This window comes from Vicugna pacos, chromosome 1 (genome assembly GCF_048564905.1).
Source record: "Vicugna pacos chromosome 1, VicPac4, whole genome shotgun sequence".
NCBI classification, from domain to species: Eukaryota; Metazoa; Chordata; class Mammalia; order Artiodactyla; family Camelidae; genus Vicugna; species Vicugna pacos.
Window position 1 is genome coordinate 100541407 of NC_132987.1, and position 11230 is coordinate 100552636.

The 11230-nt window shown below is 37.7% G+C and overlaps 1 pseudogene; it reads right to left on the minus strand.

Moving 5' to 3' along the window:
* Window positions 1-863: 863 nt before the first annotated feature.
* LOC140699061 (peptidyl-prolyl cis-trans isomerase A pseudogene) lies at window positions 864-5758 on the minus strand (annotated as a pseudogene).
* Window positions 5759-11230: the final 5472 nt, after the last annotated feature.

Sequence of the window (11230 nt, forward strand, 5' to 3'; positions counted from 1 at the left end):
TGAAATTTCATAGGAAATGAGGATCAAAAGAGAAGAATCTGTTATGACCACAGTTACTGCACATAGGAATTTTATCTCAATGCTGAAATCTTTCTCTCAACCACAGCTTAAACATACGGCAATTTCAAAGGTGCACCTCCATGACATTTCCCTGAATTCCCCCAAACAGGAGTTTCTATAATTATTCTCTTTAGATAATTGCAGCTTCTAGAATAGCCTCAGGTCACTGAACACCCCAGTTCTGCAAACTACCCATTATTAGCCAGACCCCATCATTAAAATCCATCCTTGGGAGATGTGACTTCGTGACATTGGAGGTAAAAATGCAAAGAGCTCTCCAGTGGCTCTCCGTGGTGGAAGCAGTAGTATACAGGCATGTTTTATAAGCTACACTTGTTAACAGTTTGCTTCACCTGTTGGTTCTCTTCATCCTCTTCTGTCTCATGAAACTCTTCTAGGGAGTCACATATATGCTGGGTGACTATAGAAGATAACCTTTGTTCTTAAAAAAATTTAACTCTTTGTTTCACTATATACTTGGTATAAAACTTCGGAGAGAATTTAATATTAGAAATCATCTACTAGATGTAAAGTTGTGAACTAAGTAACTGAAAAACAAAAAGAAAACCTGAATGTAGCACAGAGGCAGCAACTGCAGGAAGGAGATACTAACCCCGTGGTTGAAAGAATAAAGGGAGAAGGTTGGAATTATTAGAACTTAGAAACTTGGGAAGGGGCGGGGGGGGCCAGTTCTAAAGAACTGAAACTCAGGTCTTTGAGGAGAGGGTACTGGTTTAGTGTTCAGTGGGTGTGTAGTGTCTCTGAGCTTGAAGGAGAGACCCCAAGGTGCTGGGACTCAGACCTCAGAGGCTGGGACACTGCTGGGTGATGTTGGTGACTGTGAAAGTGACACAGTGAGGCTTGTTCCACAAGTGTTGGAAAGCTGCAAACTGAACTCCGCCGCTGCTACCCAGGGGAGAACTGCTGCTGCGGGGATGAAGAAGCGTTGCCAAGGTGACGCTCACAGGATCTGCGAGCAGACAGGAAACCGACAGGAGCACACAGCAGGGCAGAGTCCCTGCTTTCTTCTCCGGCTTTACAGTCTCCTTTCTCCGCCCCCTGTGGCAGAGTCTAACAGTGAGTCAGCTGGAAAATAGAAATAAGGTTAGCAGAGTCCCGGCTTCGGCATCACAAAGCAGCTATAGAAGTGTGGTTTGGAGCTGAGAGACATTTGCTTAGTTACTGGCACAGCCATCCACAGAAAACTCTTCTGAATAACTGAAAATTGACACTGTGGTAAACAGCCAAACTGCTTATATAGTTTAGTAGCTTACTAAGAAGCTACATGACTCAACATAGCCTCACAGTTTTAACAGCAGAGACAGCGAGAAGAATTCAAATCCAATCCTTGTTCATTATGTAACACAAGATAGATTACACTATGCATCTGGATGTCTATTTCTGACTTCTAAGCTTGGAATATTGAACCAGCCTATAACTTTCAAGAGTGAAAAGCAGTAAACTAAATTTGACAAATACTTACCAGGCATTAAAAAAAAAAAAAAAAAACCCGAGGAGTTCTGATCCTTTAAACCGGACCAAAGAAAGCTAGTCTCAAATGATGTTTGTTAAAAACCTACTCACTCCCAACTCTTCCCCCACCCAACATAAACTAAATAACAACTAAAATTCCTCACTTCTGCCTGCATCAAAACATCAAAACCTGGTTTTGGCCAGTTTGTGAAAATATATGTTGCTTTATCCTGTTGGTGAGAATTTCTTTCACATTTCTATTAAGAGGATGGTATTTGGCCGTATATATGCATCACAATTCTCTAAAATATGCTTATTCTTTCGACAGAAAACTCATTTCTAAAAAATTAATCACATGGATATAAAATAGATTTAGCCCAAGGCTGTTCTTATCAGTGTTGTTTAAAACAAAATAGAACTGAACATAAGCCTAAACATTTATCCATAAAAGCTCAGTTCAGTAAATTATACAAGTAATGAAATATTATGCCATCTGTAAACATGACTAGTTGGATAGGTATGTCTTTATTAACATAGAAAGAACAAGTTATAACACATTCATTCATTCAATACCTGAGTACATGCACTGGCCAGTAACACAAACATTAAGCTCCTTGCCCATAAAAAGCCCCCATTTATGTAAAACTATTTGCATATACTCATATGGACACACACATGTATATGCATACACATACATATACACAGATACTAGATGGGGTCTCCTTAAAAATACTGAGTCATTAGTTAACCCACGTGTTTTTCTCTCAGTGATGGGACTGTAGCTCATTTCTGCTTCTGTCTTTGCACTTTTCTGTACTTAAAAAAAAAATCCTACACTTACTCAAAATCTAGGGCACTAAACCTCAGCAGAGTTCCCAGTTGAATGTGAATTCTTTTTTGCTCAGAATTAACTGTATCATTTGGTTTATGTCATTCTTGGGGACTTTATATTCCATTCTGAATGAATTAGTGTTGTACTTGTTGTCTCCCTTTATAAGATGAAAAGTATCTTGAGGACAGTGACACCACCTTGTGTAACTTTCTGGCCCTTGTACCATCTAAAATAGAGCTTGGCTTCCAGCGAGTGCTCAATAAATATTGTGTTTCATTCCTAATTTCACTCGCCATCAAATTGCACTGGACATTAATCAGAGTAACTGCTCTGCTCATATAGTTTATAGGTAATCATGTGCTACTTATAGCCCATGCTGAGGAGCAGCCTTAGTGAGCTATGATTTGTAATGTATCACCTCAATCCTCCAGACACAGCTGATTGTGCTAAGGCTGGACAATTGACCTAAAGACAGCCAGTCCAAAGCCTGGCCATGGACGTGACCTAGAATGAAAATTTGATTAATAGGAGATTCACAAGATTAAAAAAAACCAAATGGTTATAAACCTATGAAATGGTTCTCAGCTTTATTAATAATCATGAAAACATATACTAAAACAAAACAGAGACATGATTTTTTTTACCCACTGGATTATTTAAGATAAGAAGGCAAAGTCCTGTGTTGAAAAGAATAAACAGAAATGATCACTTCCATGCAGCGTGGGTGGGAATGTAAATTTAGCCTTTTTTGGAAGGCAGTTTGACAGCATCTATCAAAATTTACATTGTGCTCATCTTTTGAGGTAGTTATTCTGCTCCAGGAATATAACTTGTAGAAATATTCTCATGTGCACAGAGATGAGGCAACGATGGTCTTTTTAAAAAAATTTAATTGAAGCAGAGTTGATTTACAATGTTGTATTAGTTTCAGGTGTATAGCAAAGTGATTCAGTTATACATATATACATATATATATAATCTTTTCAGATTCTTTTTCATTATAAGTTATTACAAGATATTGAATATAGTTCCCTGTGCTAAACAGTAGGTCCTTGTTGTTTATCTATTTTATATATAGTAGTGTTCATATGTTAATCCCAAACTCCCAATCTATCCCTCTCCCCCACTCTACCCTTTTCCCTTTTGGTAACCACAGTTTGTTTTCTACGTCTGTGAGTCTATTTCTGGTTGGTCTTTATAGTCATAAGAGAAACACTTAAAACATTTTCTTCATTAAGGAAAAAAGGGTGAGTAAACAGAGTTACATCCATACTGCAGAAAAAGAGACAGGGAATCAGTAAAGTTAATACAATCAGATTCAACGTTCTTACCAAGACCCACAGTCCCATGTTTTGGCCTCTGCCTCTGTGAACTCAACCCCTCCCACTTCCACTGTCATTACCCTGTTTCAAAGTCATGAGCATTTATTTGCACTTGCTTATTCCTCTGCCTGTATACGTCTTTCTCCAGACATTCTCTTGGCTTGTCCATTCTCTTCAGGAGCTCTGCTTGAATGTCATCCTCACAGGGTGACATTCTTTCCTGGCCAGCCTGGCTTCAATCATCTCTACATTTTACCCTTCTTTATTTTTCTTCATAAAAGTTACCAGCTCTTGACATTAAACAGTGAGCTGCATGTTAATTATCCATCTCCTTCACTAGAACCAAAACGTCTATGGGCAAAGGATTTATCTATTGGTTACTATCAAATCACCAGTGCCTAGAATCATATCTTGTAATGAATGAATATGTTAATTAACTAATTATTTAAAAGGCATGTGGTAGAACTATATGCTTTAATGTGGAAAGAGACCCAAGATACGTTGATGTTGCTGAAAAAATACAAATACTATGATCCCATTGATGTAAAGAATATGTATACATATATCTGTTTACATATAGGAATATGTGTGAAAGTGTGTATATATGTGTATTTGATAGACAAATGCATGCAGGTATTTAGACAAAGAACTAAAATTTTACACATCAAATTGTTATCTCTGTCAAGGAGCGTATCATTGGGAGGCAAGGAAAAGAAACTTTCATATTTCACTCTTTATACCTCTAGTTAATTTAATATTTTCATGAGGATAGACTTATATACTTCTCATAAAAGAAACACAAAAAAAGGAAGAACAAGGATTAATAGTAATAGAGGAAAAAAATAACATTTTTAAGCTCCTATAACAGGCAATATTCTGAACACTATAGACAGATTAACTCATTTAATCATCAAAACAACCCTAGAGAATTTATTATTATTATTATTATTATTATTATTATTATTATTATTATTATTATTATTCCCATCAGAAAAGAAGCTAAAACATAGAAGAATTAAGTAACTTCCTTAAGATTAGTAACTTATAAGTGGTAGAATCAGGAAAGAAATAAGGAAGAAAGGAAGGAAAGGAGAGAGGAAGAGAGAAACAGAATGAAGGATTCATTCATCAATTGACGTACAGAAGTCTAAATCTGGCAAAAGTGGTTCAATATGTCAATATCTGCTATGCAAAATTGCAAGTTATTTGAAAGAGAATGAAAGAAGAGGAAGATATTTAGCTCCTGTCTTGTGGTGTTCAGCTTTTCCAGAGTTCCTGAAATTCCTTAGCCAGATTATTTAGTTTTTTCTGGATTCCTATGTGTGTATCCAAACACAAACCCTGTGATGTCTTGCTCTCGGCTTTAATCACATAAATTCCATCTAAGAACATGTGTTTTTGACCCAGAGAGATAGTGACATGTGTCAGAAAAGCATCATGTAATAAACTCCCTTAGTCTTTTAAAGAGAATAAATAATCAAATTAATTTCAATAGGGCAATAAAGCATGGACATTTTCCAAGTGCTCATCAAGACAATCTATGTTTTCTGCCTATTTTTTTTGTTGTTGTTTTAGTTTTTATTTCATAATCACAAACTAACTTTGCAATCCAGCAAAACTTGGATGGGGATGATGAAAATACGGAACCCAAAGAATTGCAGAGAAAACACAAAGATTAGAGGATAGTTTGAGCAGATGGGGCTGGTAGGGTGCCCTCCTGAGCTACAGAAGGAATGGTCTGGTGGTTAAGATAAAACACACGTCAGATTTACTAGATTTGTCACAGTCAGCAATGGTGACCTTGCTATTCCTGAACTCAAAGTGTTTCATGGCTTCCACAATATTCATGCCTCTGTCATTCTGCCAAAGACCACGTGTTTGCCATTCAACCACTCAGCCTTAGCAGTGCGGATGAAAACCTGGGAACCGTTTGTGTTGGGGCCAGCACTCACCGTGGACAAGAGGCCAGGAGCCATATGCTTCAGGACGAAATTCTCACCATCAAATTTTCCCCATGGATGGACTTGCCACCAGTGCCATTATGGCATATGAAATCACCACCTTGGCCCATAAATCATAGAATTATTCTGTGGAAGCAGGGAACTCTGTAACCAAATCCTTGCTCCTCAGCACTCAGAACATGAAAGTTTTCTGTGTCTTTGGAACTTTGTCGGCAAACAGCTCGAAGGAAGGAGATGCGGCCCAAGGGCATTACCGTGGAGCACTGTGGAGATGGCCCCGGCGGGCGGCATGGGAGACGCTGGGCAGTCGCGTCTGCAAGGCTGTGTGTGTTTATTTTTATCACTGACCTTTTCTTTTTCTCCCTTCCTTCTTTCCTTCCCTCTCTCCTTCCTTCCTTTTTCTTTTATTTGCTTATTTGGCCATTTGTTGTTTTTATTCTTGCATTTGGTGTAAGCTAACTGCATGAATTTAAAGGAAATTATATATATATTTTTAAAAAGGCACAAAGGAAAAAAAACAGTATATATAAACAATATAACAAGAGAAAATGTTATAAAAACAGATATGTGTCATGTTAAATTAAAATGCGTCTTCCTTCTGAATTTTCTTACTCAGCACATCAGTGTATCATGACAGATTACATTATGCACGGCACTTTATTTTCCCTAGAGCTTCTCCATGTGCTGAAAGAGAGATTATGAGTAAGCATTTCAGAGAGACATGGCGCTGGTCTCCTTCTATCTCTTTATTCATGAAAATAACAGATCACTTATTTCTATTAAATGAATATGAAGTCATACCTGTAGTCTTCCTACCATGGGATTTTACCATCTTAAAGGTTTTATGTGAAATCAAAATGAGATTGATCATTATAGTCATTATAATCTTCTAATTTAAAAAATTTTTACGAACTACTATATACAGAATAGATAAACAGCAAGGTACTACTGCAGGCACAGGGAACTATATTCAATAACTTGTAATAATCTATGACAAAAAAGAATATGAAAAAGAAAAAATATATATATATATATTTATCTGAATCACTTTTCTGTATGCCAGAAACTAACAACATCGTAAATCAACTATACTTCAATAAAAAAAAACATGTTAAGTTTATTTATAAATGACCCCTGAACATGTTCATGCAGTCCAGCCACTGGTGTTACATTACAGAGAATACCAGTTTACTAACAATTTCAAAATTGCCCTGTGGTTTTTCTGCTTCAGAGCATGACGTTTATTCGTTGTGAATCGGGATTAAAGCCGAGCATATATGATTACCAATGCACACTTGGCAAATCTCGGCTTTCACAATTCAAAGTGTCTACAAATAAAGAGCTGCTCTTTTAAGCACAAACTGAGAAAACAAAAAAATACGGTATCACATCTCATTTGCGGATTGTGTTCCTCTGAAAGAGACTGAAAGATGAGGTCACACTGTGCTGTTAAAGCATATTCCCTTTTACACTGAGGCAAAGATATGACTTAAGAGTGTGCTCATCACTATAGCCATGCTTTTTATGCTGTGAGCTATTGAAATATAAATACACCACTAACTCTTCCCAACTACTAGACTATAAATCAAATATGTCACTTAGTGAAAGACCTTTATTCTTCCTTTCACTTTCTTACTAAAGAGTACTGGCTATTTGTGAGTACTGCAAGAAAACATAGACAGTTCTGAGGAAAATGCGCTAGCCTATCATTTCCCTAAGGCAACTTGCATCACTTGAAGCTCTCTCTGAGTAATGAAACAAACAGCGAGTTGGAAGGTGAAAATTTTACTCAAACAATTGTTATAGGGTTTATATTTTCACTCCTCCTATAAGATGCTAAGTAGTGGATGTGAATTTTTTTTCCCACTGAATTCGCCAATTATTTTGATGGTAAGTAATTAGAGACACAAATTCATTAAGAAATGAAATGGTCAGACAAAATGAGGATTTGTTGAGATAATTCCTCTTGGGAAAAAAATTCAGCAATAACAATTTAAAAAATTACCTCAGCCCAACCGTAATAATAACAGCTCCCATTTACTGAAAATTTGCTGTATACTGGCCACTCACCAGAATGTATCACCTCTGGCCAGTTCAGATCTGAGAGCCCATTGGGTTTATCAATAAGCAAGGTCACTGTTATGTTTGCCAAGAGTAGTTTCCGAACCAGGTTCAGTGATGATGGTGGCCAGGTTTCAATGGATTGAGGAAGAGTGGGCAGGAAGAAAGTGGAAACAGCTACCATGGAAACACAATCACTCATAAAAGGAAAAAGATAGAGAGAAAAAAAGCTGGTTGGAAACATGGACTTTAAGAAAAGTTTGTTTGTTTGTTTCTTTCTTTCTTTCTTTTTAAAAGATACATAAATGAAGCCTGGAATAGCACTTTGAAGGTACCGAAAAGAGATGCAGTAATCTGAGCAAAGCAACGCAAAGGTCAGAAAGAGGAGGAAGGTTTCAGGAGATGAGATCTCTTCTGTGTTGATTCTGTACATCGTACCGGACACTCATCCTTGGGTACCCCAGGAGCACCTTAAAGTCGGCACTTCCTCGCCACCCCCACATTTGTTCTTCTGCTTCCTCTCTGAACGAATGGCACCATTATCCACCTACGTTCCCAAATCAAAAATCTGGGCATGATGCAGAATCATGCCTTTTCTTTATCCTGTTATCCTATTGCCAAGCTCTGTTCATTTTCTCTTTTAAAAATAAGATTTTACATTTCTCTTGAGAATCTTTCCCTGCAAAGCCAAGTCCATGTTAGGTGCCCTATTATAAGAGTCAGGATCCCATCAGAAAAACAGAAATTATGGCAGATATTACAGCAGAGGGCTTTTAATACAAGGAGTTAATAACCCAGAGAAAGAATTAAGAAGTTGAGGCAAATGAAAGAATAAAAACAGAAAGCCAACCCCACCTCTGGGGACTGAGGGACAACCCAAAGAGATGGTGTTACTAGAACCAGCGGTGTCCTGTTTAATGTTTAACATCAAGCTCTCTGCGGAATAACAAAACCCGTTTGCTAATTGCTGTGGTGTAAATATCCGACCATGGCTGATTTCAAGCTACCAACTCATCACTAAGTAAAGAGTTGGAAAGAGATGAACAGATTCAGCTCTTATAAGATGACATACCAGAAAGCACAGGCTGAGCTAGTCAAGCAGAATATAGAGCCATGGAGGTGAGGCAGCTGTTTCCAAAGGTGCTGACTAATTAGGGCAAGGGGATAAATAACTTGGCTTCTCCAGTCCACCCTCTTCCATTTTCTCTCAGTGCCTCTCTGTTGCCAAACCCCACCAAATTCTAGCTTAACCTGGGAAATTTACCCTGAAATTTCAGATCTCCTCAGTTACAGAGCAGAGCTGAGAAAGACAAGAACTGGATACAGGAACAGATGAGTAAAAGACTCCTGGAATACTTCTACCTCCATTAAAACTGGTCTGCAAGCTCTCTGAGGACAGGGACCACTGCATAGCTCAGAGTCTGGCATTCAGTAAGCATCAAATGTTTTACAGAACAAATGAATGTTGATTAGCAAATGTAATGGCATTTAATAAGCAGAAAATGTATGTCTATTTGTGTATATATGACTTGCTGTCAAATAGCCACATTTATTGATATAGTGGAGCTATAAATTGGCAAAATTGCATATACAGGTGTTATATTGCTTGACTTTTTAAAAACTCCCATTTGTGCCTTAGCCCTTTGATCACACCTCATACAGTTTGCTGGAAAACTGAAAGCTCTTGTTTGATCTAATGATCCTTGTAATTTAAAAATCTCCAGATTATTTACAAATCTATGTTTTAGCAATTATCATTAGCCTAGCGTGTTGTGTAAGTTTCCCTCGCCATCTAGCTCCAGCAACTCCAAAGCCCTTAGTTAAAAATCTTCATCTCTATTGCTGGTTCCTGCCAATGGAAACTGTTTCAGTTTCTACCAGCCTTCTACCTGGTCCAACTTCTATTTCTAACACATTCAACAGAGTCAAATGTGTTTCATATGAAGGATTATCTATGCTAAAATTTTCCTGCTGATCTTTTCCCATGGTGCTTCTGCTTCATGGGGCTGCTTTTGTTCAAATATGTATTCAGAATGATTTGTAAGTCTTGGCAAAGGTAAACAAATCTGGACACTGGATAAAGAGATAAAGACAATTCTCTTTTTAAAATTTTTTTAATTGATGTATAGTTGATTTACAAAGTTGTGTCAATTTCTGGTGTGCAGCATAATGTTTCAGTCTTACATATACATACATATATATTCCTTTTCATACTTTATTTCATTGTAGGTTACTATAAGATATTAAGTATATTTCCCTGTGTTACACAGTAGAAACTTGTCATTTATCTATTTTATATACAGTGGTTAGTAATTGGTAATATATTGTTGCAATAGAAAAAGAGTCTGGAGTAAACTGAACTCAACTCTGATTTGCACAGAAGGGACTGGACATTTCAGAAGAATGAGGGAGAGAGATGAGCAGGGGCTCAATAGAGTGAAGGAAGAGCAAAATTGCAAAAAAGCAGTAAAAAGAGGTTGGTGCATGTGAAACTCACCTGGGTTTATGAACTGGTGTTTATAGACGTTAGCTCCTACACACTCACCGAGGATGGGAGACAGAGGCCCCATCCTCAGGTGTTGGTTGGAACAGACAGGAAAGTCTTAGGGCAGCCTTGAGTTCTCCCGGGCAGGCACTATCAGGGTCATTGAGCTGTTAGAAACAACGTTAATGTTTTGTTCAAGTCTTAAAAGCCAAAGTTGGGCCTAACCCAGAAGAGTGCTCAGAGGTGCCTGCCTAGAGTTTGGCCAAGGAGAGCATCTTTGTCGGTCTTAAGCCAAAGTGTGTTCTCAGCTATTCACTCTCACCAGATCGCCTCCCCGTCAGAAAGGTAAGAGAAGGTCATTACAATCAGTTACGTTGCCTTCCCTTCCCCACCTCCCACAGCATAAGCTCTCTCAGAGCAGGAGCTAGGTGTGGTTCCCTTTTGAAGTACTTCCTCTGTGAATTTATCCATTTTTCTCCACATTCACTGCCACCCAAGATGGCAAGTTGTGGGTGAGGGCTTCCTCAGGTGCAGGCAATAAAGAGATGTCTATCATCTAGAGAGATTTTTAAAACATCTGCTTTTCATTGTCACCGTTCTTGAGAGGGTCAGTGACAAAAATACTCCTCTTCCCTCCAATCTTCCATTGATCCAAATTCTGGATAATTTCTCTTGCTCCTGTTAGTTCTAATAATAATACATGTAAGCTTCAGATTAGCACATTTTTATCCCTTATCTTTTAATAAATATTGTATTTTTACAAGAGGTTCATTTGGAGAAGTCCCAGTTGTACAATCAGCTTTTAACACTTGTGGACTCAGAATATGGTTTCATTTCAAAATAACTTTGGAATGGTTCAGAAATCAGTTCAGCTCTCTTTGGGTGCTGTATGCATCTTTCATTCTTTCATTTAAACAGTAGATTCAAAATATATAATGAAAGCACATTGTAAAAGAAAAAGAAGCAGAACTTGAGTTCCTTCAATTCTGTCATTCTGTGTGACCACTGGAGTGTATATTTGTGTTAAAAACATTAA